At 35.8% G+C, this 23,761-nt stretch overlaps 1 long non-coding RNA gene across 1 annotated transcript in view; it reads right to left on the bottom strand.

Annotated features, from left to right (window-relative positions):
* Nucleotides 1-110: 110 nt before the first annotated feature.
* Nucleotides 111-23,761, bottom strand: part of LOC109549491 (uncharacterized) — a 33,858-nt gene continuing 10,207 nt past the window's right edge. Inside the window, exons 2-6 of the long non-coding RNA XR_002175789.3 lie at nt 21,853-21,997; nt 21,162-21,361; nt 6,598-6,633; nt 5,476-5,496; nt 111-746 (exon numbers count right to left, since the gene is read on the bottom strand). This is a non-coding gene — a long non-coding RNA (uncharacterized lncRNA). The remainder of the gene's footprint in view (nt 747-5,475; nt 5,497-6,597; nt 6,634-21,161; nt 21,362-21,852; nt 21,998-23,761) is intronic.

Genomic DNA, 23,761 nt, shown 5'->3' with positions numbered 1-23,761 from the left:
GAATAAGATATGGCTATTGAAATTATGTTTTTGAAGACTTATTTGATTGAAAAATACTTATGTTCTATTGTTAAGTCAATAAAAAGGATAATACAAAACTATTTATACTGTGTTCATAAAGATTTATTATTTCAGCAGTGAATCTTCTTTAAAAGTCAATAAAATTCATTATTCTTAGAGTAGAAAAAGAGTAAGACAGACACTTGCCCCAGAGACAACTAAGGCCAGGGCAGAGGAAGTACCTTCAGTAGCTGCTGGCTGTCCCTCCTCCACCTTTTCCCTAAGACTCCTTAAATCTAAGAGACCCTGCAGGAAGATAACTTAGGATAGAATCTTGTCACCACCCACTCTATGGAATATGGTAGGCTCAGTTTATTTAGAATAAGGTAAATTAGGGCAGGGAAAATATAGAAAAGGGGAAAAAAAAACAAAAACAAAATGCACCAGTCTCTACAAGGAAATATAGCAGACTCTAAAATGAGTGCTAGGTGTGAGATTATGGAGGTGTAAAAACCCTTGCTTCGATGGCCAGGAGAAACACAATGAGAAAGGAGGGGTTAGTACAGGGATATAGACGGATGGAGGGAGAGGGGATTGAGAGTCTGATATTGATGAGGCCACATCATCCACGTGGTGTTTGTACCGTTTTCTGAGATCAGTCTGCAGGTACTCTTGGTCTTGGCTCAGATAGGTATAAAAGCAGCTTAAGACCTAACAATTTCAGTCCTAGGTATCTTGGGATATACCTAAGAGAAATGAAAAAAAAATAAGTCCACTCAAACACTTGTACACAAATGTTCATAGTGGCATTATTCACAATAGCCAAAGAGTGGAAAAAACTCAAATGTTCATCAACTTCTGAATGGATAGATAAAATAGGATGTATCTATAAAATGGAATATTATTCAGCAACAAAATGAAGTAATGATACATGCTACAACATGGATGAAGCTTAAAAACATTATGATAGGTGAAAGAAGCCAGATGCAAAAGGCCACATATTATATGATTGCATTCATATCAAATGTCCAGAATAGGCTAATCTATAGAGACAGGAAGTGATTGCTTAGGACTGAGGAGGGAAGGTAGTGGGAATGGGGATTGACTGCTTATGGGTATGGGGTTTCTAACTGAAGTGATAAAAATGGCCTAAAATTAGATTGTGGTAATAGTTGCACAACTCTGTAAATGTAGTAAAAACAAAACCAAATAAAAACAAAAATACATTGAATTTTACACTTAAAATGAGTGAATTTTATGGTTTAAAAATTATACTTTTATAGAGCTGTAAAAAAAAAAAACAGCTTAGTAAAATCTCTCTCTGGGCTTACATGGTAAGCCCATGGCTATATGCCCACCAGGCCCTTAACAAAAAAATTTGAATCCTGATATTGGGTTTTTATGCCAGGAATAAATGCTGGGAATAGATAATGTAATTTCAGAGGACCCCAGAACACAGGGTTCCCCTTGGAATGGAATTTTCCTATCCAAACTGTGTTTACTATAAAGCAGAAATCAAATTCATTTTGTGAGTGGTGTGGAGGGAGACTGGCTCTGGATCACTTGAATCATCATATACCTGGGCTAGACTACCTGTACTAGATGACCTAAGACCAAGTTTAATGACAGAAGGAAGGACAGGGGTTGTGATGACTTAAGGCTCAGCTAGCCACAAAAGGCTTGTGAGTCATTTGGCGATATCATCCTCAGCCAGCTGCTGTTAGCATGACTCTCTCTGAAGTTGTCTCTGGCTGAGTGTCCTCCATGCAAAGAGCTCTCCGTGGAGGTTGGGGTGTGGGAGGCAGTGTTGTGGTCCCTCCTGCCTTGTGATAACCTATTGAGCACAATCTCTTCCCAACTCCATGTTCAGTGACATCATGCCAGTAGATTAAAGTCAGCCATGGTGGGAGTATTTATACCATGGAAATTGGCAAATATTACAAATCAAGGCTTTCATTTTCAGGGAGTTGGTGGCTAAATGTTTAACGTGAACACACATATATGACAACCAACAAGGGCCAAGCATGTGTTTCATGAGTATGCTCATGTGTTGGTAATCAATGTGCCATTGGCCCCTGAATTTGAGGATGGGGGGTGGGGGATGTGGTGTTGTATCTCTCCAGCATTGTTACTATTGAGCTGAACACTGAAAGTCTTGAAGAAGTGAGTGTAGGAAGGCGGCTGGCCCTTGGTATCTTTAATGTTCTAGCTCTGAAGATTAAAGATCATGGCATCAACTAGCAGCCTGCACCTTAGGGTAATGGAGACATACTGGATATAGTATAGGACTTTGAGCATCAAGGATAGATTGATGTAAACGCCTCCTAACCCCCCACCCCCCGTCCCTGGAACGTTTCACCCTGCATTGACATACTCTTTCCAAACCAAAGCAAATGGGAAAAAAAAAAAAAAGCTGGTTCAAAGTTCTTAATTTCCCAAATGCCTTTGATAGTCTTTATGTAGGAACTCAGCTACAGTTTCATAGAGAGGCACATAGGAATGCCACTGATTGGTGGCTTTAGAAGAAAGAGGGTTGTTCTTCTCAGTTAGGATGGAGCACAGGGACTGAGTCTGCATGGGAGAAATATTGACGGGAGTGAAAAAAAGGCAGACTGAATTGACAGGAGCTGACTTTCTGAAATCCAGGCCACAGCAAGGGCAGAAGTCTTCAACTGGTAGGTAGATAGAACCATTAGCAAATTAAGGGTTGAGAGCCGTGGAACAATAGGTTAAAAACTCTTCAAACTCCCTTGACCATTAATTGTGTTATAGTGTAACTCCTCCTCCAAATGCTATAGGGTTACTGATAATTTTTGTTCCCTTCTTTACATTCTTCCTTTGTATTTTACAAAATTTCCAAAATGAATATGCACTAATTTTATAATCAAATTAAATTCATCTAAAAATAGGTCATTTTTTCAAAATTCTAAGTCAGAAAACAGGACATGACAAATCAAGGGAACAGCCTAAAGCAAATAAGGTTAAGGAGAGATTTGAAAGTCAAGGAGGAAAGTTAATATTTAATAGCAATAGGGAGCTATCACATATTCAGTAGCATAGGGAAACTTTTGTGCTTCAGTGGAAAACTATGCATTGTTTAGGGCACACTATTCCAGTTTATCTGTTTCTAGTCTTTCATCAATTTTGAGGTATTTTATAATTCTGTATGTTGTAAAGAACTGATGACAATAATGCAAATGATTCTCCTCTATGAACATGGAAATGACCTCTATCCCAAGGAGGAAAGAGGGAGGCCCCTCACCAAAAAATAAAAAATAAAAATAAAAAAGCCAGAAGCCAATTTGCTTCCATTTGCAAGTCCAATAGTCAATGTTTAAGATCTAGAAATATGTCTGTGTTTGGACCTGTTGTAAAAGATGCCAAGTTCCCTCATTAATAACTTAAATAAAATAAATAAAATCATTAACACATGGTTGTTTTATATCTGTGTGAGAGTCATGATTTTACCTTTTTTATGAAAATTATCTTTTAACAGTACATGATAAGAGCAATGCTTTTAATGCAGATGTAATATACAGGCAAACTTCCCCAATGCCTGCTTGATGAGTTAAAGAGAAGGCAAGAAAAATGTAAAATGATCTAAGTGGTTATAAGGTAAAAGCCATCTGAATTTGGCTAAGAACAATAGCAACCTGTTTTCATCAGCTATGTGGTTGTGACCGTTCTGCTGTTGCATTAAACAGGTATTTTTCCTTCCTTTTTTTCATTGATAAACTGTAAAAGATACAAACAAATCTCCTGTTAGGCAAGAATCCCATCTTCCTTTCTTGCTTGGGGCCTTTCATGTTCTTCTATGATAATTTTCAAAAGTTAATAGATCAACTCTCAATTACCTGTGCTGACCCAGGGGAGTATCAGCACTCAGAAGTGTTGATAGTCAGCCCAGGACTTTCTCTCCTACAACCACAATATTTGGAGAGGGGATCTAGAAGGCAAGCATCAGTGAGTTCTCAAATGTTGGTCCATTCACAATCAAGTCCATCTGGGACACTTTGAAGAAAATTAAAGCCCCACTCTACAGATTCTGATTCTGGAATGGGGTCCAAGTATCTGTATTATTAACAAGCTTCCAAGTAATTCTCCTCTCAAGCCCAGTTTGGGAATACTACAGGTAATAGAGTGGATTTAAATTTAACTTTCTTTGGTGAATAATGTTAAAAAATGATTAAAAAAGACAATGTAGGTGATACAATACAAACTTTAACACTTCATGAAGTGGACCGTCTCCTGTGGAGAGCTGCAAAATGGGGTAGAAGGCAGAAAGATTTTATAGGATAAAGAATAAGGAAGGGGCAAATACAAAATATCTGATTGGCTGGGGCCACAGACTCAACCTTGTTTGGAATGAGAAGGCCCAGAGTTAGCTTGGCATTTAGGGCTTGGTTTACTGAATTTACTGGATTTTTGGTCAAGTGGAACATTTACAAGGACAGGAAAGTTATCTAAGTTTTGGTTTCTTGACATGGTTCCCCAGGCAGAAGCGGCTCTATCTTGGGCCTAGAAATTTATTTCAACCTTACCATCTACATGGACCCCTTTAAAACGCTTTCCCTTGTTTCAGCCTGAGACAAGATGATGCTAGATAGGCAAACACACACAATTCTAACTTGCTCACAACGAAGGAAGGAAAGCCGAGATTTCCAACTAAGCTATTACTGGTAAAACTCTAAAGAGGTGGGGGGAGAGCCTGGAGGAAAGCTTAGGAAAAAGTCTGTGTCCCCTCTTTCACATACCCAGTTGACTTAGTTCCTCAGTAACTGGCTTGGACAGAGGAGACACAAAGACTTAACAGAGCAAGCAATGACATGTGCACTTTTTGAAGGAATAGAAGAGAGGCATGAAAAGCAGTAGGGAAAGCCCATGTGGTGAGTGAGGTGGGTGGGAAAGGGGACCATAAGATCAGCTAAGTGATGAGTTGGAAGCGACTCCCAGGGAACATGAAAAATCAAGGTCTTTAGTTCTGACACCATAGGAGATGAGAGATGTTTGAAACAAAGCAGTCTTTCATATTTCTCACCAAATAGTTTTTTGGGAGGTTATTCAGAACATATTCAATGACTAAATTACAATCTACTCTAAAATGTGGTTATTTTCCTTTGGTTTTCATCTATTTTACTGGCAGTCTGGTGGTAGACTCTGTGCCAGTCTGGATTTGAAGAGCTTGACTCTTCACAAAGTTTTACGTGTTAAATCCATAACAACACATACTTCTTTCCCGCCAGATAGGGTGCTGTGTAAATTTATATACTATAGAGTGAAAAATACGCATCCTGTCAGAATCTGACCTCACCAAGGAAGATGACCATAAAATGCAAGCGCAAGACCAAGTACTAGCTGGAGACTTGGAAAACAAGTCAAAGACTAACCATACTGAAGATGTAATCCTTGTCAGAAACACTGAAATGTCTGGTAAATACTTGAACCAGGAAAGTGACATTTTGTTTATAGTCCTACCTGTCAGGGATCATCAGCAGACTGCATTAAAAGAAGAAAAAATGAAGAAGAAGAAATTATTATCCATATGAGTTTGTCATTGCCTATCTAAATATTTACTGCAAATAAGCAGTCCTACTAATGCAACATTGTAAATCAACTATACTCCAATAAAAAAATAAATAAAAAGAAAAAGCAGTGCTTTAAATATATATTTTTTCAAAATAGATAAATATTTTGACTATTTGATAAGGCTTGTAAATTCCTTCAGAGTCCCAAGGCCTGGTCCAATCCTGGGTCTCCAGTGTTCTCAGGTTCTCTTAAGATTTAGGTAGACTGATTTGGAAAACAAAAAGTCAGCACAGGACAAGAATGGATTTTCTAAGCAGCTCCTCTTTTCCCAAATATAGCCCAGATCCCAGGCACTCTATATGAGTCAAGTAACATAGTGGAATGTGGCAGATTGTATTTGAAAACAACATGATACAGACAGAAGGACTAAAATGCTAGCAAGGTCAGTCCTATTCCCAGGTATGTGATTAACTCTGTGATGTAGTTGATGAGAACAATAAAAAGAGTAATGGCTAAAATGTATTAAGTCCTGTGTAGGTAGTGCTGTTCCAAGTGCTTATCATGTATTATTTAATCTTCACAACACACAAATGAAGTGGGAACTATTATTATCCCTACTTTATAGAGAAACTGAGGCACAGAGAAGTTAGATCAGAGGCTTTTATGTTTCAACTCATTTATCTATAATAGAGGGAAAGGAGGGATACCAGTTTATCTAAGAAACAAAGTTCTGAGCTATAAATACTGAGCACTTTCTCAGGTTCTATAATATCTTTTAATACAACATATGAATCCAATAACACATTTCCTGTCTTCTACTAAATTTACCCTAGGAAAATATCACCGGCCAATATTTATTACTTGACTTGGAATTTATCAATTATATTTGCACCCTCTTCAGAAATTATATGGGTGCTCATGTAATCTTTGAGGTGTGCCTCTGAAAGTAATGAAACTGATTTTCATTTGTGGTCAATGAAAACCACTCTTCATTTTGTAGTAATATCTATAAGGCAGAAGCATGAAATTATTATCCATATGATAAAGGATAACATTGAGAAAGAGACAGACCTTTTTAATTTTCAGCAGAATGGCTCCCAATGGCACCTGTAACAACAAATAAACTAATATCACAGAAAGTTACTTCTCTGGTAGAGCCTATAATCTTAGGGTCCTGACTCTAAGGAGAGTCTTCTTGTAATTAAACCAATGTTTCCCAACATTGCCTGTTATTAGAATCATTGCAGTACTGTTGAATAGAACATTTCAAGATGATGAAAATGTTTTATAATCTGTTCTATCCAATATGGTAGCCACTGGCCACATGTGGTTATTGAGCACTTGAAATATGACTAGTGCTACAGAGGAACTGAATTTAATTTTAATTAATTTAAATTTAAATACCCACAGGTAGCCAGTGACTACTAGGCAGAGCAGAATTTTTTTGTTAAAAATCCACATCCTTGGGCCTTATACTAGATTTATAGAATTTGAATCACCAGTGCAGTGTCACTTGAAACTATATTATTAATACTACATTAGTCAATGTTGACCAAACACCCAGTTTATTTTACTTCAAATTGCTGTTGTTCTTCAAGATCATAGTTCTAGGCTACTTCTGTTTCTAAACATAACACTGCATATAGGATATATTCAGCTATTTATATACAGCATTTTCTTTAATTATAGAAAAATGAGTTGTATTGTTACCAAGAGCCACAAGTATTCTATGCTTCCTACACAGGCCTAGAATTGGTTCATAGCTTTAAGAAAGTGTCACATATAAAAATTTCCATTTTCAAAAAAGACAAATTAAGGAGCAATTATTCATTTTACAAAAGAATTCACCAAAGGGCTACTTTAAACAGTTACCTCTCCTAAAATGAATTCTAAATAAGTTTCAATTAACAAATATTCAATTTGCACACAATTCTTCAAGAGCACATCTGTTTCCTCAAACCAGCTACACCTGTGAATCATTTGCAAAACCTCTGGAGACTGCAAGAGGTTTCTCCATAAAAGCTATGAGTTTCCTATTCCACAGTTTCAGGAGATAACGTTCACTGTGTAAGAAAAGAATCTGTACCTTCTACTGAATTATCTTTCCTCAGATGTTAAGTGCTGGTTACAAGGTTTAGCTCAATTCATAGCATAGCACAATGGAGCCAACCAGAGATTCCACTTGAAAGAGCTTTGAAAATGGAAACAAAACTATTATCCAGACTTCCAGTTTCCAGTCTGGCATATAAGAAGCTTAGAAGTTACCACTCTATCCTAATGAGAAGTAAAAACCTGAGCAAAATGAAAAATCAACTCCTCTTTTTCAATCAGGCAGAGAAGTGAGGTCAAAGAGCAAACCACTGTTGCCAAAATTGTAGAGGCAGACAGGTGGATACAAAGAATCACAATTTACCAGAACAGAAACCTACCAGCAGAGAAACAGCCATGGGAACGAGTGCCTGGGTAGGAAAACCTGAACAGTAACTGATGAATTGCTGGAGGCTCAGTGTGGACAACTCTGAATGTTAAACTCTCTTAAAGACCCAGTCAGAGAGCCCCCATATTTTTGTGAGTTCAGGAGCTCTACCAGGTTCTGACCATCAATAGTGGTCAGAAATCCCCTCAGACTTCCTGAAGAGGGAGGGGAAAACTATTTTGAAATACACCAGAGCATTCTGTTCTTATCAAGGTCTGCCCTCAGGAAAAACTATTTTACAGGAGCCTAATCTGCTGGGGTTTTAACAGTGCTTAACATAGCTGGGGAAACTACAACATACCTTGGTAAACTAGAAAAAAAGAGCAAATTAAATCCAAAGCAGAAAAAAAATAAATAATAACAATCAAAGCAGAAATCAATGAAATAAAAAAACAGGAAATCAATAAAGAAAATTGACAAAGCCAAAAGCTGGTTCTTTGAAAAAATCAATAAAATCAAGAAGCCTCTAGCCAGGCTAACTAGAAAAAAATAGAAAACCACAAATTATTAATATAATAATGACAGAGAGGACATTGCTACAGATCCCATGGATAATAAAAGGATAATAAAGGAATATTATAAACAACTTTTATGCCAACAAATTTGATAACCTAGATGAAATGGACCAATTCTTTGAAAGCCATGATCTGCCAAAACTCACGCAAGAAAAAAGACAATCTGATTTTGCCTATATCTGTTAAAGAAATTGAATCAGTAATTAATAACCTTCCAAAACAGAAAGCACCAGGCTCAGGCAGGTTCAGTGGAGAATTCTACAAACATTAATGAATAAATTATATCAATTCTCTACAATGTCTTCCAGATGATAGAAGAGAGGGACTATTTCCTGAGTCATTCTATGAGGCCAGCATCACCCTAATACCATAACAAAGACATTACAAAAAAGAAAACTATAGGCCAATATCTCTTATAACATAAATGTAAAAATTCTCAACAAAATATTAGCAAATAAAATCTAAAAATACTTATTTATCATGACCAAGTGGTATAATCACAGGTATATAAAACTGGTATAACATTCAAAAATCAATCAATATAATCCATCATATTAACAGGCTAAAGAAGAAAACTCACATGATCATATCAATTGTTGCAGAAAAAGCATTTGACAGAATCCAACACTCATGCATGATAAAAGATCTCAGTAAACTATGAATAGAGGGGAGCTTCTTCAACTTGATAAAGAAGATCTACAAAAAATTCTATAGCTAACATCACACTTAATGCCAAGGAGCTTGAAACATTCCCACTAAGATCAGGAATAAGGCAAGGATGTCCTCTGTTACCACTCCTTTTCAAATCATACTGGAAGTCCTAGCTAATGTAACAAGGCAAGAAAAGGAAATAAAATGTATAGAGATTTGGAAAGAAGAAATAAAACTCTCTTTATTCACAGATGACATGCTTGTCTATGTAGAAAATCCAAAAGAATTGACAAAAAAAACCTCCTGAAAAAAAGTCAATTTTTTTCCTATATGCCAGATGAACAGGTGGAATTTAAAATTAAAAACACATTATCATTTACATTAGCTACCAAGAAAAATGAACTACTTAGGTATAAATCTAAAAAAAATATGTAGAAGGTTTATATGAGGAAAACTACAAACTCTAATGAAAGATGTCAAAGAAGAATTATTCAAGAAATGGAAAAATAATCCATGTTCATGAATAGGAAAACTCTGTCAAGATGTCAGTTCTTTCCAATTTGATCTATAGATTCAATACAATTGCAATAAAAAGCCCAAGTTATTTTGTGGATATTGACAAAATAATTCTAAAGTTATATGGAGAAGCAAAAGACCCAGAATAGTCAACTCAGTGTTGAAGAGCATGTTGGAGGACTAATGTTACCTAAGTTCAAGACTTACTCCAAACCTATAGTCATCAAGGCAATGAGATATTGGTGAAAGAATAGACAAATAGATCAATGGAATAGAATAGAGAGGCCAGAAATAAACCCACATAAGTATAGTTAACTGATCTTTGATAAATGAGCAAAGGCAATACAATGAAACAAATAATCTTTTTAATAAATAGTGCTGGCTGGAAGAACTGGTCATCTACATGCAAAAAAATGAATGTAGACACAGATCTTGCACCCTTCAGAAAAGTATTTCAAAAAGGCTTATAGCCATTAAGGTAAAATGCAAAACTATAAAATCCCTAAAGGATAATGTAGGAGAAAACTTAGATAACCTTGTGTATGACAATGACTTTTTAGACACATCTATGGTGTGATACATGAAATAAATAATTGATAAACTAGACTTCATTAAAATTAAAATCTTCTGACCTACAAAAGAAAACTTCAAGACAATGATAAGAAAAGCCACAGGCTGGAAGAAAATGTTTGCAAAAGACACATCTCATAAAGGACTTGTATCAAAATTTCAGAGAACTCTTAAAACTCATCAGTGAGGAGGATGAACAACTTCATTTAAAAATGGTCAGAGGGCTTCCCTGGTGGCGCAGTGGTTGAGAGTCTGCCTGCCCATTCAGGGGACATGGGTTCATGCCCCAGTCTGGGAAGATCCCACGTGCCGCGGAGCGGCTGGGCCCGTGAGCCATGGTCGCTGAGCCTGAGCATCCGGAGCCTGTGCTCCGCAACGGGAGAGGCCACAACAGTGAGAGGCCCGCATACCAAAAAAAAAAAAAGGTCAGAAATCCAAACAGACATGTCACCAAAGAAGATATAGAGATGGCATGTAAGCATATGAAAAGATGTTCAACATTATATGTCATTAGAGAATTGCAAATTAAAAGAACAAGCTATCACTACACATCTGTTAGAGTGCCCTAAACTCAAAACACTGACAACACTAAATGCTGGTGAGGATGTGAAGCAGCTCTCATTCATTGCTGATGGTAATGCAAAATGGTATAGCCACTTTGGAAGACAGTTTGGCAGTTTCTTACAAAAGCAAACATATTCTTACCATGTGATCCAGCAATCACACTCCCTGGTATCTACCCAAATGAACTGAAAATATATTCCACCCAAAAACCTGCACTCAGATGTTTGTAGCAGCTTTATTCATAATTGTCAAAATTTGGAAGCAACTAAGATATGCTTCAGTAGGTGAATGGATTAAAAAACAAACTGTGGTACATCCAGACAATGGAATATTATTCAGAGCTAAAAAGAAATATGCTAACAAGCCATGAAAAGACATGGAAGAAATTGAAATGCATATTAAGTGAAAGAACACAATCTGAAAAGACTACATACATACTTTATGATTCCAACTCTGACATTCTAGAAAAGACAAAAATTATGAAGACAGTAAAATTATTAGTGGTTGCCTGGTTTTAGAGAGGAGGGAAGTATGGATAGGCAAAGCACAGAGGATTTTCAGGGAAGTGAAACTATTCTGTATGATACTATAATGATAGATACATGACATTATATATTTATACATAGAATGTACAACACCAAGAGTGAACCCTGGTGTAAACTGTGGACTTGGAGTGATAATAGTGTGTCAATGTAGGTGCATCAATTGTAACAAATGTAATACATGCTGTTAATGAGAGAGCTTGTGAGTGTAGGGTCAGAGGGTAAAAGGGAACTCTTGGTACCTTCTGTTCCGTTTTGCTGTGAATCTAAAACTTGTCCCAAAATTAAAGTTTATTTTTTTAAAAAAAGTGATATAAAAGTGTGAAGTAATATTAGATTGACAAATGATTCCACTTTTCCCAGAATGATCCCATTTATGCCTATTGTTTTGGCATAATTTTTAGTAATGCCCCTTTCTCTCTCAAAGTGTCCTGGATGGGACAAAAAATATATGCCCACACCCCTCCAATTATCATGCAGTCTTCTCTTGGCACAATCTCTTTTGTGCTATAGCAGGGTTTCCCAAACACCTTGTTTAAAAATTTTAAAAAATCAGATCCCTTCCATAGAGATTCTGATTCAGTAGTTCTGGCGTAAGATCTGGAAATCTATACTTTCAAGTGTATCTCTGTGGATTTGCATGATCACAAGGCATTGAACCAAAGACTTGATTTAGGTAACTTGGAATTTCATGCAAAACTGTCATGCTTCGGTTATGTATTTGGATTAAGATTGGCTCTGGTTATGGAAGATTTCTTGCTTCAGTCCATCAACAATCATAAGTCATTCTGACAAATTCACATTTTATCTTGGTAATAATTGGGTTTGGAATGGTTCCCATAAAACTGAGTACATATGAGGACCTGGGAATGTGCTATTATTTTAGCAAAGATAACACAATGAAGTCTGAGAATAACAATCCACATATCTATATTATTTTCTTTTCTCATTATTGCAAAAATGTAAGCTTCATTTTCTGGGGTATGTTAACTCTCCCTCTAAGAATATTGATGAACTTTACACACAATAATTTTCAGAAAGAAATACAGAGTTGTCAAAGGGGGACAAAAATCCAAGTTACTGGCTAATCAGCAGATTTGAAGACTGTCATCACAATTGCAACTCAACATTATTGTGGTTTTTTTTTATTAAAAAATAATTTAGTTAGTTACATTCTTGTTTGGGGAATAAAAGACTATAGATGTTATGTCTGAGCAAACCAATTTTATCAATTCCCTCAAGCCTCTGACAGAACCTATGTACTTTATCCATTTTGTCACCCCAAGCACAAATGCAGAGCAGGGCAAAACCTTTGCAATACAAACCCTTTCATGGATTTGTTTGCAAAAGCCTTTGTCTGGAGGTGTCTCTGTTAAATAACACACACTGTATAAAGACATCTCTTATTCATGTCTACTTCTCTGGGTGGCCAAGTTGAAACAAAGATCACATTTCAAGCATGCCATGCTGGGTATGACATGCTGAGAACTGTGCAAAATTTCATCATTTCCATCCTTTTAACTTAATATAAAAATGCAAAGAGTATAGATCAAAAGCTTTTCATTCTGTTTCAAATTAGATCTTTCTTTCCAAAATTGTTATTTTGACATTTTTAGTACTCTTTCCTGTCCAGTAAAAAAATAGAAAATATTTGCCAAAAATCCTACAAAATTGTGCTCTGTTATGCAATTTGAATTCAAAGAATAGATAAACCTGGTTAGTAACAGATGCTGCTGCAGTGGTTGGAATTTGACCAATACAAAGCAACCTTGAACATGTTCACATGACCAAGGGAGGGCTTGATAAAAATTCTATGCACATTTTCTCTCTAATTACTCTATTATGTTTCAAGTAATCACAATGCTGTGTATTTTCTTTTGAGTGGGAGAGAAAATTGAATATGCCTTGTTAGAGTAAATAAAGAAAGGAAACTAACAACAGCCACCTCACTAGGAAAAACAACTGTTGAAGTATGAACAATCTTTTCTCTATGAATGTTCAATGATAATTTTTATATCTTCCTTATAAGTAAGCAAGAGTTTTATATTCTCCATAGATTACCAAAATACAATTTTATTCCCCAGTTGTATTTGAAAGTGTATATTCCTGAAAGGGAAGATAAAAAAATTGTGAAAACTGGAATTATTTAATGGAGTACAACTGCAACAATGTGTGTGTGTGTATGTATGTGTGTGTATGTGTGTAGAAGGGAGTAAGGGGAATAATACCAGAGTTAATTCATTTCTAAAAAAATATTTAATTATCTTAAAATAAAAAAATTAAATCAATTTGCTAATTATTTAAGAACTTTGAAATGTGGAATTTTCCCCCTAACTACTTAAGTGCTACTTAAGTAATATTTTTCTTGTATTAGAAAAAGCACATGGTAAAATTTAATTTGGTAAAACAGATAGTAGTTTTTAACGTAAGAAATTGTTTTCAACTACCAAATGTAAATATATGACCAGTAATAGAGCATTTATTTTAGGAGTTTGTCTTATATTTTAAAAAAAAATCTGTGTTATATATTTTAAGAATGAATTAGCAATAGAAGATATTAGAATCAAAGTGTTATTGTTATTTGACCAATCAAAATGATCTGGAATTGATGCTAAAAGCCAGACACTGCAAACAGATCATTAAATATGGTCTGCATAACTTGTTTATTCTATAAAGTGTTAAACTTGTCTTAAATTAATTACAAATTTTGAAATTAAGAGATCTTACACCAAAAAATCACAAATTTTGAAATCAAAAGACTGTACATAAAAATCCTGATTTTCAGCAACTGAAAAATTAGGACATCTGCCAACATGAGACCTGCATTCCATTAAGGTACCAGTTGGCAAGAGCTGAGGAGCAGCTGTGTTTCAAACAGGATCTGTTTGTTCCAATATACCACAGTTCCCACCACTACCCATTGTGTTCATGGAAATGCTAACCAAGTGCCAATTCTTGATAGGCTTCACATTTTTCTGTTATTTTCCTTATTTCTGGAGGCATTTGAGTTTATAATTTGGGCATATCAACGGTTTACAAAAGTGCACTGAGATATCCTAGGGTTCCATGGCAGTGCTTATTGTCAATACTGACAGGAAGCTAAATGGGTGGGTTCTGGGAGTCTTCACATCTTCACCGTAAAAGTTTTGTTTTCCCTCTTTTAGATATTAGAGTTTCTTTTCATAATTGTTTTTTAAAACAAATTTCTATGAATATAAAAAGAAAATTTGGAAAAGCCATTGCTCCTGACCAGTAGATTTCAACATTTTTAATATATTATTATTGAACCCCTGTCATACAAATTGATAATTTAAAAATCCTCTTGGGAATATAAAAAACTATTCTGATTTTTGCATAAACAGTTATTGTGATGGTTAGTATTATGTGCCAACTTGGCTAGGCTGTAGTATCCAGTTATTTAATAAAGTATTAATCTAGGTGCTTCTGTGAAGGTACTTTCTAGGTGTGGTTAACATCTACAATCAGCTGACTTTAGCAAAGAGGGCCTCAGTAATATGGGTGGGCCTTATCCAATCCATTGTAGGCCTTAGGAATAAAAACTGCAAAAACTGAGGTTTCTTGGAAAAGAAGAAATTCTGAAGACTGCAGCATCAACTCCCGCCTGAGTCTCCAGGCTGCCAGTCTTCTTTACGAATTTTGAACTTGCCAACCCTACAATGATGTTAGACTATTCCTTAAAAATCTCTCTCTCTAAATATATATATATCTCCTACTGGTCCTGTTTCTCTGGTGAACCCTGGGTGATAGTGAAACTGAGCAGGACCCTGTGGGGCTCCTGGGCATGGAATCCTTTATGAGTCCCCCATTCCCTGTTTGTAGGAAACAGACTCCAGCCTCCATGACCTTCCCTGAGTCCCAAAGGGCAGATTCAAATAGTTACTAAACAGGGAAGGGAGGGGATACAGAGACAAGGGAGGAACAGCCAAGAAACAATAGTGCAGCCTTGGGGGCAGGGTCCTGGTTCCACCTTAAGGGATACACAAAATAATATCTTTGAGCTCTTCTGCAAAACTAAAACCCCCAACAAATAGAAGATGTCAGCATTCTTCATTCCAGAGAAGACCACCTGAGGCCAGATTAAAGGAACCAGAGAAGCTCATCAAGAGATTACCTGAGACCAGATTAAAGGAGTGCAGGCCTTGCACACATCCTAATCCTTATCAGCAACCCCGCCCTTGAACCATTGCTATAAAATTCCTCAGCAAATCCTCTTGGGTTGGGACACACAGTTTTTGGGGCAGGAGCCTGCTGTGTCCCCCTTTGCCTGGCAAAGCAATGAAGCTATTCTTTTCTACTTCACCCAAAAATCTGTCTCAGAGATTTGATTTTGCACCGGTGCACAGAGGCCAAGTTTTCAGCATCAGTAGTTATATAGAAATAATTTTAAATGAAAAATTATGCTCAATCACTGTATTATTAAATATTACATTATAAAATTTATTTTAAGTAAATTCTATTGTACATCCTATTTATTAAATATAGACTTTTATTTTTCCCACTTGAAACACTGTTCAATTTTAATCAATTATGTGAGAAAAAAGTATGGTTTGCTAATATGTAAATAGCATATATTATATTTGTGTTTCAGGAGCAAGTATATATTAAAATGTAAATTGGGACGTAATTTTGTATTATAGAATCAAAATAGACTAAAATGTTTTTATGAATTTATATTCAGAATTCTTATGTGTTTTGCTTATAGAATCAAATAATTTGTTTTTATAATTGCTTCCAACTGCAAGGGGGTAAACAATTTTCCTTCTACTCTCCTATGTTCTTGGCTTTAGACTCCCTCCCTTGTAATAAACGGCATATCAACAGGAGAAAAACAAACAGCAGTTTAATAGCATGTATACCTCTTTTGTACTTGGGAGATACTCGGGAAAAACTGAGTAACTCTCCCAAATGGCCCAAGTCACCACCTTAAATACCATCTCCACCGAAAGACAGAAAACAAGATGTTGGGGAGGGGCGGAGGCCAGTTAAGGGAGGTGACTAGGAAAAGCACAGTAAACAAGAGTGTAGTTGTTATGCAGATTTAAGACCAAGGCTTCTCCATTGATAAGAGCTCTAGAGATTTAGTCATCCTCCTCTTCCTGGTATGGAGAGGGAGACACCCTTACAAATGTAGAATTTTCTTATAAATGTAAATTTCCCTCACAAAAGTCACCTTCTACTGTTTTCAGAGATTCTCCTGTGTCTGAGCCTTAAAAAATAATCAGCTTCAAATGATCAATATGCCAAAGAGACATATTTGGGGATGGCATATTTTACTCCCCTTCATAACCCTTTATGATAATATTCAAAGGTTTTTATTTGTTAGCAATATTCTGCAAAAGACATATTATTACTTTATGTAATATTTGTTCCAAATAAACGATAAGGGCAAATGATTACATTTATCCCTAAATTTTCTTTTTTATGCATTATTCTTTGAAATACTTATGATATCCTGAGCTTCTACACACACTAACAGTTTTATTGAGGCATAATTTGCATGCCACAAAATATACTCATTGTGTGTGTTCAATTCAGTGATTTTTTAAATAAATGTATAGAATTGTGCAAACTCCCCACACAATCTCCCCCCTTCTAAATCCAATTTTAGAAAATTTCATCAGCCTCCAAACTTTCCTTAAGTCCATTTGCAGTCCAATGGCCAGCCTTGGATAACCACTGATATGTTTTTTGTCTCTATAGTACATAAGCTTTAATGTTAGTAACTTTTACATCTGGTTGAAATCATACTGAGGTAAATATATATAATTATTATAATATTTATGCTTTTATTCAACAAATATTTACTAAGTACCTATTCAATAATTAATATAGTAGTAGATGTGCTTTATATCTATCATGGTGTAAATAGTTGAAAGAAGGAAGTATGAGTTGAAATGGAATCGGAAAGTTCATAAGTTAAGGAGAACAAAGTAGATATAAGCTCTCTAGATCATGGAATCTTTATTATGGATGTAAATTAAATGATACGTAACTTAAAACATAAATAATATAAATTGGTAAAATGGTCAAAAATCATCACAATATCTATTGAACTGAGTGACTGAGACATGAACATGCTCATCAGATATCTACCAACTGTTATATGTATTAGCACAATATGCTATCAGATGTTCCTAAGTAACTCCATTTCATGGGGAATAGTTAAACTATTTCTTTAATTTGTGACTTATAAAACAGAAAAAGCAACATATACCCAAATAATTTAATGACTGCTCTACAAAAACATTCTGTGGTACTTTTAGCTTTCTTTAACATTTTGACCCTTACTAGTACATTTTTTAGTCCTATTAGTCCTATTTAGCACTATTCACTAGTTGATTGATTCAAGAGACAGTTTTTTCTGATATTACTGTGTGCCAGGCACCATTCTAGATGCTGGAAAATCAGTATTGAACACAAATACAAATACAGCATCCATGCTACTCTGAAGCTTATGTTTTATATATATATATATATATATATATATATAGAGAGAGAGAGAGAGAGAGAGAGAGAGAGAGAGAGAGAGAGGCAATAATAAATTGAAAATTTAAAGGAATACATGAAGATAAATAAAGCAGGATAAGGAAACAGAGAGTGATGGGAGATGGGAAGGTGACTTATTTAGGTAGGTTGGCCAAAGAAATTATTTCTGAGATGATAACATTTGAGCAAAACCTGAATGAAATGGGGGGTAAGATATGGAGGCAATGTCTGGAAGAAGAGCAAACCAAGGCAAAACAATTGATACAGAGGCCCTAAAGCAAAAACCTACTTGCTAAATTTTAGGTATAGCAGGAGGCCAGTGTGGCTAGCACTGAGATAGGAGGAGAGTATTGGATGTGAAATCAGAAAAGAAGCCAGGGATGAGATCATGTGTGCCTTGTAGACCAGACCAAGAAATTAGATTTTATTCTGAGTGACATGAGAAACCACTGAAGTGTTTGGAGTAGAAGACTGAAATGATCTAATTTACATTTTAAAAGGTTCACTCTAACTTTTGTGGGGAGAATTGACAGCTGGGGAGAAAGGGGTAGGGGCAGAAGCCAAGAGACTAGTTAGAAAATTAGTGCTTGATGATGATTTTAGACTGGGTGGTACAAGTGGAGGTGGTAAGAAGTGGCTGGATACTGGATAATGTGTATTTTGAATATAAGGCCAACAGGATTTGGTGATATGTACCAAGTATGTATGTATGATGTATGTAAGTATGTATGATGTGGGTTGTAAAGAAAAGTCTGGTTGACACGAAGAATTTTGTCCTAAGCAACAAGATGGATGAAGTTACCATTAACTGGGATGGAAAATTCTTTGGGCCAAGCTGGTTAGGGGATGTTAAGAATCAAGAGTTCAGTTTGGGACATGGTTTATTTGAGTTGTCTGTTATACATCTAAATGGAGATGTTGAGCAGGAAATTAGATTGAGTCTGGAATTCATGGTAGAGATCAAGGCTGGAGATTTAATTTTAGGAGTTTTCTGTATAGAGATGGTATTTTAAAGCCATGTGCCAGAATGAGATCATCCAAGACATGAATGTAAATAGAAGAGGAGAGAAGAGGTCTCGGGATTTAAACTTGGAAAACTACAATGTTTAGAGGTCTGTGAGATGAGAAAGATTCAACAAAGGGGATTAAAAAAAGCAGCCATGAAAAAAAAAAACAAAACAAAACAGCCATGAAGGGTGACAGAGAATAAATAATGGTCTTCTTTCAGCTAAGTGAAGAAAATAAATCTCCATATATAATCACTGTTATACAACAGGGATGATGGGTAAAAATAACTACCATAAACTGTTACTAATATTAAAAAATTGAGGTTTCCCAGGATTTACCAACCTGTGGGTGCAAATTAGATCAAGATAATATTAGTACTGTTAAAAAACAAAATTCAACTGAGTAAATTTTTAAAGATCTTATTGGCTTCATTCAACAATTCATGAATCAAGCAGCATCCCAAATAGCAAATAGAAATGATTTCCAAAGAGCTGAACAAAATGGGAGACTTTTATAGGCAGGGGGAGAGGAAGCAAGGAAAGAGCAGATTACCTCATCCTTCTTTGGGGGTTGGAAGGGTTCTATCAGGTGGATTACCTCACTACTGCTGACCCGAAAACTCCAGATGGACTAATTTAAGATTACATTCCTTAAATTCCTGGGAGAGGTTGAAATTGCAATTAGGTTAGGTATTAAGCCTTGGTTTGCTGACATGGGGATTAGAACAAATGACTCCATTTTGAGCCTGTTGTCTCTTTTTTAAACAGTTCTCCCCTTTTGCTCAGACTCTCAGCGTAACTGAAAGATTTGATCAAAATTTAAAGTATTAGCAACCTTCCCAGCTATGGCTCTGAAGTTCTCACAGTTTTTGTTGATCTCTGTGTGGTATTCATAAGTCATGACTTCAGGCTCACAATCTTTGAGCCAATCATTTTCTTTATTTCTTTTCTGGTGTTCCAGTCATAGGGAGATTATTTGCTTAGTGGTTAGTGGCTGTGAACATGTATTTAAACCTTTTGAGAGAATACATGTGCTAGGGAGACTACTACGATTATTATTAGCAGGATAATTCCCAATGTTTGGAGTGCATTTTGGAGTCGCTGTCACCAAGACCCAGATGAATCAAAATCAAGTAAGTCAGAGAAAGCTTGAAGGAGTCACCTTTTTAAGCCAAATTGCTTGTTCAGTGATTTTTTTTTTGAATTTTTGATTTTTATTTTATTTATGTTTTTATACAGCAGGTTCTTATTAACTATCTATTTTATACATATTAGTGTATATATGTCAATCCCAATCTCCCAATTCATCCCACCACCACTACCCCCTTGTTCAGTGATCTTATGTAGCTGAGTTTCAACTTTCCCAGAAGTGTTAATCCAGGTGCAGCAGGAGGTGCTGGCCACAGCATAGACACCACTTAGCTCAACTAAGAGATAATCAAGGGCTATCCTATTATCAAGAACTTTGGCCAGAAAGTCTAAGGATTTTAGCTGGACAGTTATTGTCTTAGTAGTGGATTCTGCAATATTTTTAAGAACTAAGGAGACGTTCCTGATCATCTTCTTATTCATATTTTCTCCTAACTAGGGAAGTAGGGCCCTGCCAAAGGAAGCAAATTCTAAGTCATGAACATCTCCTGGTAGGTCCATTCTAACTCATTGATGTAAATTCAGGGGAGTTGACCAATGAGGTGTCTCAGCTCATTTGCAAACAGTTAGGGACACAGTTAGATAACCCAAGAGATATTACCTTGTTATATGCCAGCCATCTAGGTACCCATATACCCAAGGACACAGATGAAGATAAATCCTATCTTATCTTTTGTGAAGGGCACAGACCACTTTAGTAAGGTGGCACTGCTAATGGATTCATTCTCAGGGACTGTTGCATTTGCCTATTCAAGCCAAGGGTCAGTTAAGTGGGAAGGAAATCTCCTAGCCTGAAAAAAAGTTGTTCTGAATTCCAGTTTACCCTGCTTAGGAATGGAAGTATGGATGATGGCCTTATCTTTCCAGGACAGTGCTTGAGTAAAGGGAAAGAAGAAGAAGAAGAAGGAGGAGGAGGAGGAGGAGGAGGAGGAGGAGGGGGAGGGGGAGGGGCAGGGGGAGGGGGGGAGGGGAGGGGAGGGGAGGGGGAGGGGAGGGGAGGGGAGGGGAGGGGAGGGGAGGGGGAGGGGGAGGGGGAGGGGAGGGGAGGGGGAGGAGGAGGAGGAGGAGGAGAACAAGAAGTGGTCTTATGTGTAAAGTATGAAGTCTTAATCCAGTGTCTTGGGATCAAGCAATCTACCTTGATGTAGGTGACTTCTCTTCTTAGTCAATTTGATTTTGAGTTCTCCAGCTGGTGTACAGAACCAGATGTCAGGTGGAGACTTCTTCAGCTGTGAGATGTATATCTAAGGTTCAAGTCCCTGAAGTTTGGATGCCATCTGGATGGTGAGGAGTTTCTGTTATAGTTCCTTTGGAGGATACTCAAGGGAAATCTTTGTTCTTAGTGATTCCAAATCAGAAGGGTGAGAGAAAATTGGAAATGTTAGTTTGGAGAGATGTTGTCAGTTATTTGAGGGAACTAGAATTCAGGATACAGTTCAGTTTACAATTATATAATACAACCTCAAAGATAACTAACAGGTCTAGAATGTAATATCTACAAAGGTGTAAACATGAGATTTTTCTTTATGATTTTAACCAAAGGTAATCACAGTAAAACTAATTTGTTTGCATTAAACTCGGTCTGATTATGTACATAAGTGCAGCAAAAATAGTGATTGACCATATAAAATCTTTTTAAGACCACTTTGCTGGACCTTTTCATAAGAAATCTCAGATTGAAATCTTAAAGACCTCTGAAGCCAAGCCAAGAATTCACTATTGGATTTTACCTGCAATATATATAGTTTGGGTGAATTCCTTTCTTCTCAAGTCCCCCCCAAATATCTTGAGGTTCCTGGGCCTGCCAGGCAGTAACCTTCCTTACTCACCTGGAGGCTGCTGGGAATCCTATAAGCAAGGTACAAGGATGATTTTTCCAAGTAGTTCTTTAAAGCTGTCTGATCATATCGGGGTCTATACACATCTCTCTCAGCCATAAGATTTGATATTTTAGCCAATGTTTCCAATTGTGTCCTATGACAAGGAGAACAGATTCTTATTGAACTTATGCAAGTAATTAACTACATTTCCATTAAAAAAATGCTCAAGCGTTTCCAAATTATGGAGGGATAAGGTAGAAGAAAAAGTAAATGTTTCATCTTTGTTTACAAATGTATACTTTAACAAATTGCTGTAAGTCATCAATCGCTTAAGAGAAAAGGTTTCTTTACATCTGGAAAAAAAAAGCTATAAGGAAGCAGTACTGTTTCAAACAAAAAATCACAAAAAATTATAATCATCTTCTTCAGGTCATTCACTGCCATGTAATTAATACTTGTTCTGCTTGAATCCAGTTCATTTTTATGACCTTAGAGTTATCAGAACCTATACTTACGAAAGTTTTTCCCATGAATCTCCCTGAAGACGAAGTACTTTTGTAGGAACAGTTTTACAAAAGCAACTAGGACAATAAAACTCTCTGTAAATGACAATGCTTCCCATGTAATTTAACATATCAAATAAACCTAATTAGTTTAACATCTCTCTTTTTAAAGGAGAGAGAACAAATAGTTTGAGATGTTCTAGGGGCCCTGTGGGGAATCTCAAAGTTGGTTCAAAGTCAAAAAGAGTTTGTTTAGAATTTGATTTTTGTCAAAAACATCAAAATTTGTCAAAAACATCAAAAGATTCAAAACCACTTGGTCAAATAGGATCATACTTCACAGTGAAACAATACTTATTTATCCATTTAACCAAAGTAAAAATCAAAGACTTCACAGACAAATGCAAAGTTAAATAGTTGTTATTGGAAATTATTTTGGTAAAACACATAAGCTTTGATTTCTAGGAAGAATACCTAAAAGGTAAAGAAACTTTTACAATCCGTTATCAAAAAAAGACCAAAGCTGAGTAAAACTTTGTCCTTTTAACAGAGAGAAAACCAAATTCTAATTTTGTACCAGCTTACTTTTGATATTAAAATTTATTTAACTTCACTGAGTTCATTCTAATCTTAACCAAGTTGAACGTGCATAAAATTTCTTTCTCTAGATTCCTTTTCCACAAAACGTTTTTTGTTCTATGTTTTTCCTTTTTCCGATTCTGAAATACTCAGTATTACTTTAGGACAAAATTGCTTTCTTTTTTTCTCAAGAAAAATGCATCTCCATTCTTTATAGCTTTTCTCTTATCATAAATAAAACCTTAATTTTTAGTAGAAATAAGGAAGTAAACTATTGTGAACTGTGTTTTTTATTAACATTCTGCGACTTGACAAATTTATAAATGCTTTTTATAATTTCTAGAAACATATGAATTCTAATAATACATTTTTCAGTGTGGGACAAAATTATTTATTAGTAGACCCAAGTATCTTTAGTTCCTCTGTAAAAGTGGATGAACCTATGTTCAGTAATGAATGTTTCAGTATTTTACCTTAATTGAAAATGACCTAGATATTTCATGATTATTCATCATTTATTTTAACTTTGCATAATTTTAAGGTTTCATGTTACAGAAGAATTGGGGAAATTATTTCTAAAATTTACCTAAAATTTTTTATCCTGCTCATATCTATTTAATTTACTTGCTCACAACAATTATGTTTAGATTATTTATGAAAATTTCATCATACCAAGTCATTTTTCTTTCTTTTTTTTTCTTATGTTTATTGGAGTATAATTGATTTACAATGTTGTGTTAGATTCTACTGTATAACAAAGTGAATCAGCTATATGTATACATATATCCCCATATACCCTCCCTGTTGAGCCTCCCTCCCACCCTCCCTATCCCACC

Source organism: Tursiops truncatus, chromosome X (genome assembly GCF_011762595.2).
Source record: "Tursiops truncatus isolate mTurTru1 chromosome X, mTurTru1.mat.Y, whole genome shotgun sequence".
NCBI lineage: Eukaryota > Metazoa > Chordata > Mammalia > Artiodactyla > Delphinidae > Tursiops > Tursiops truncatus.
This window is presented reverse-complemented; position numbering and strand designations above follow the sequence as displayed.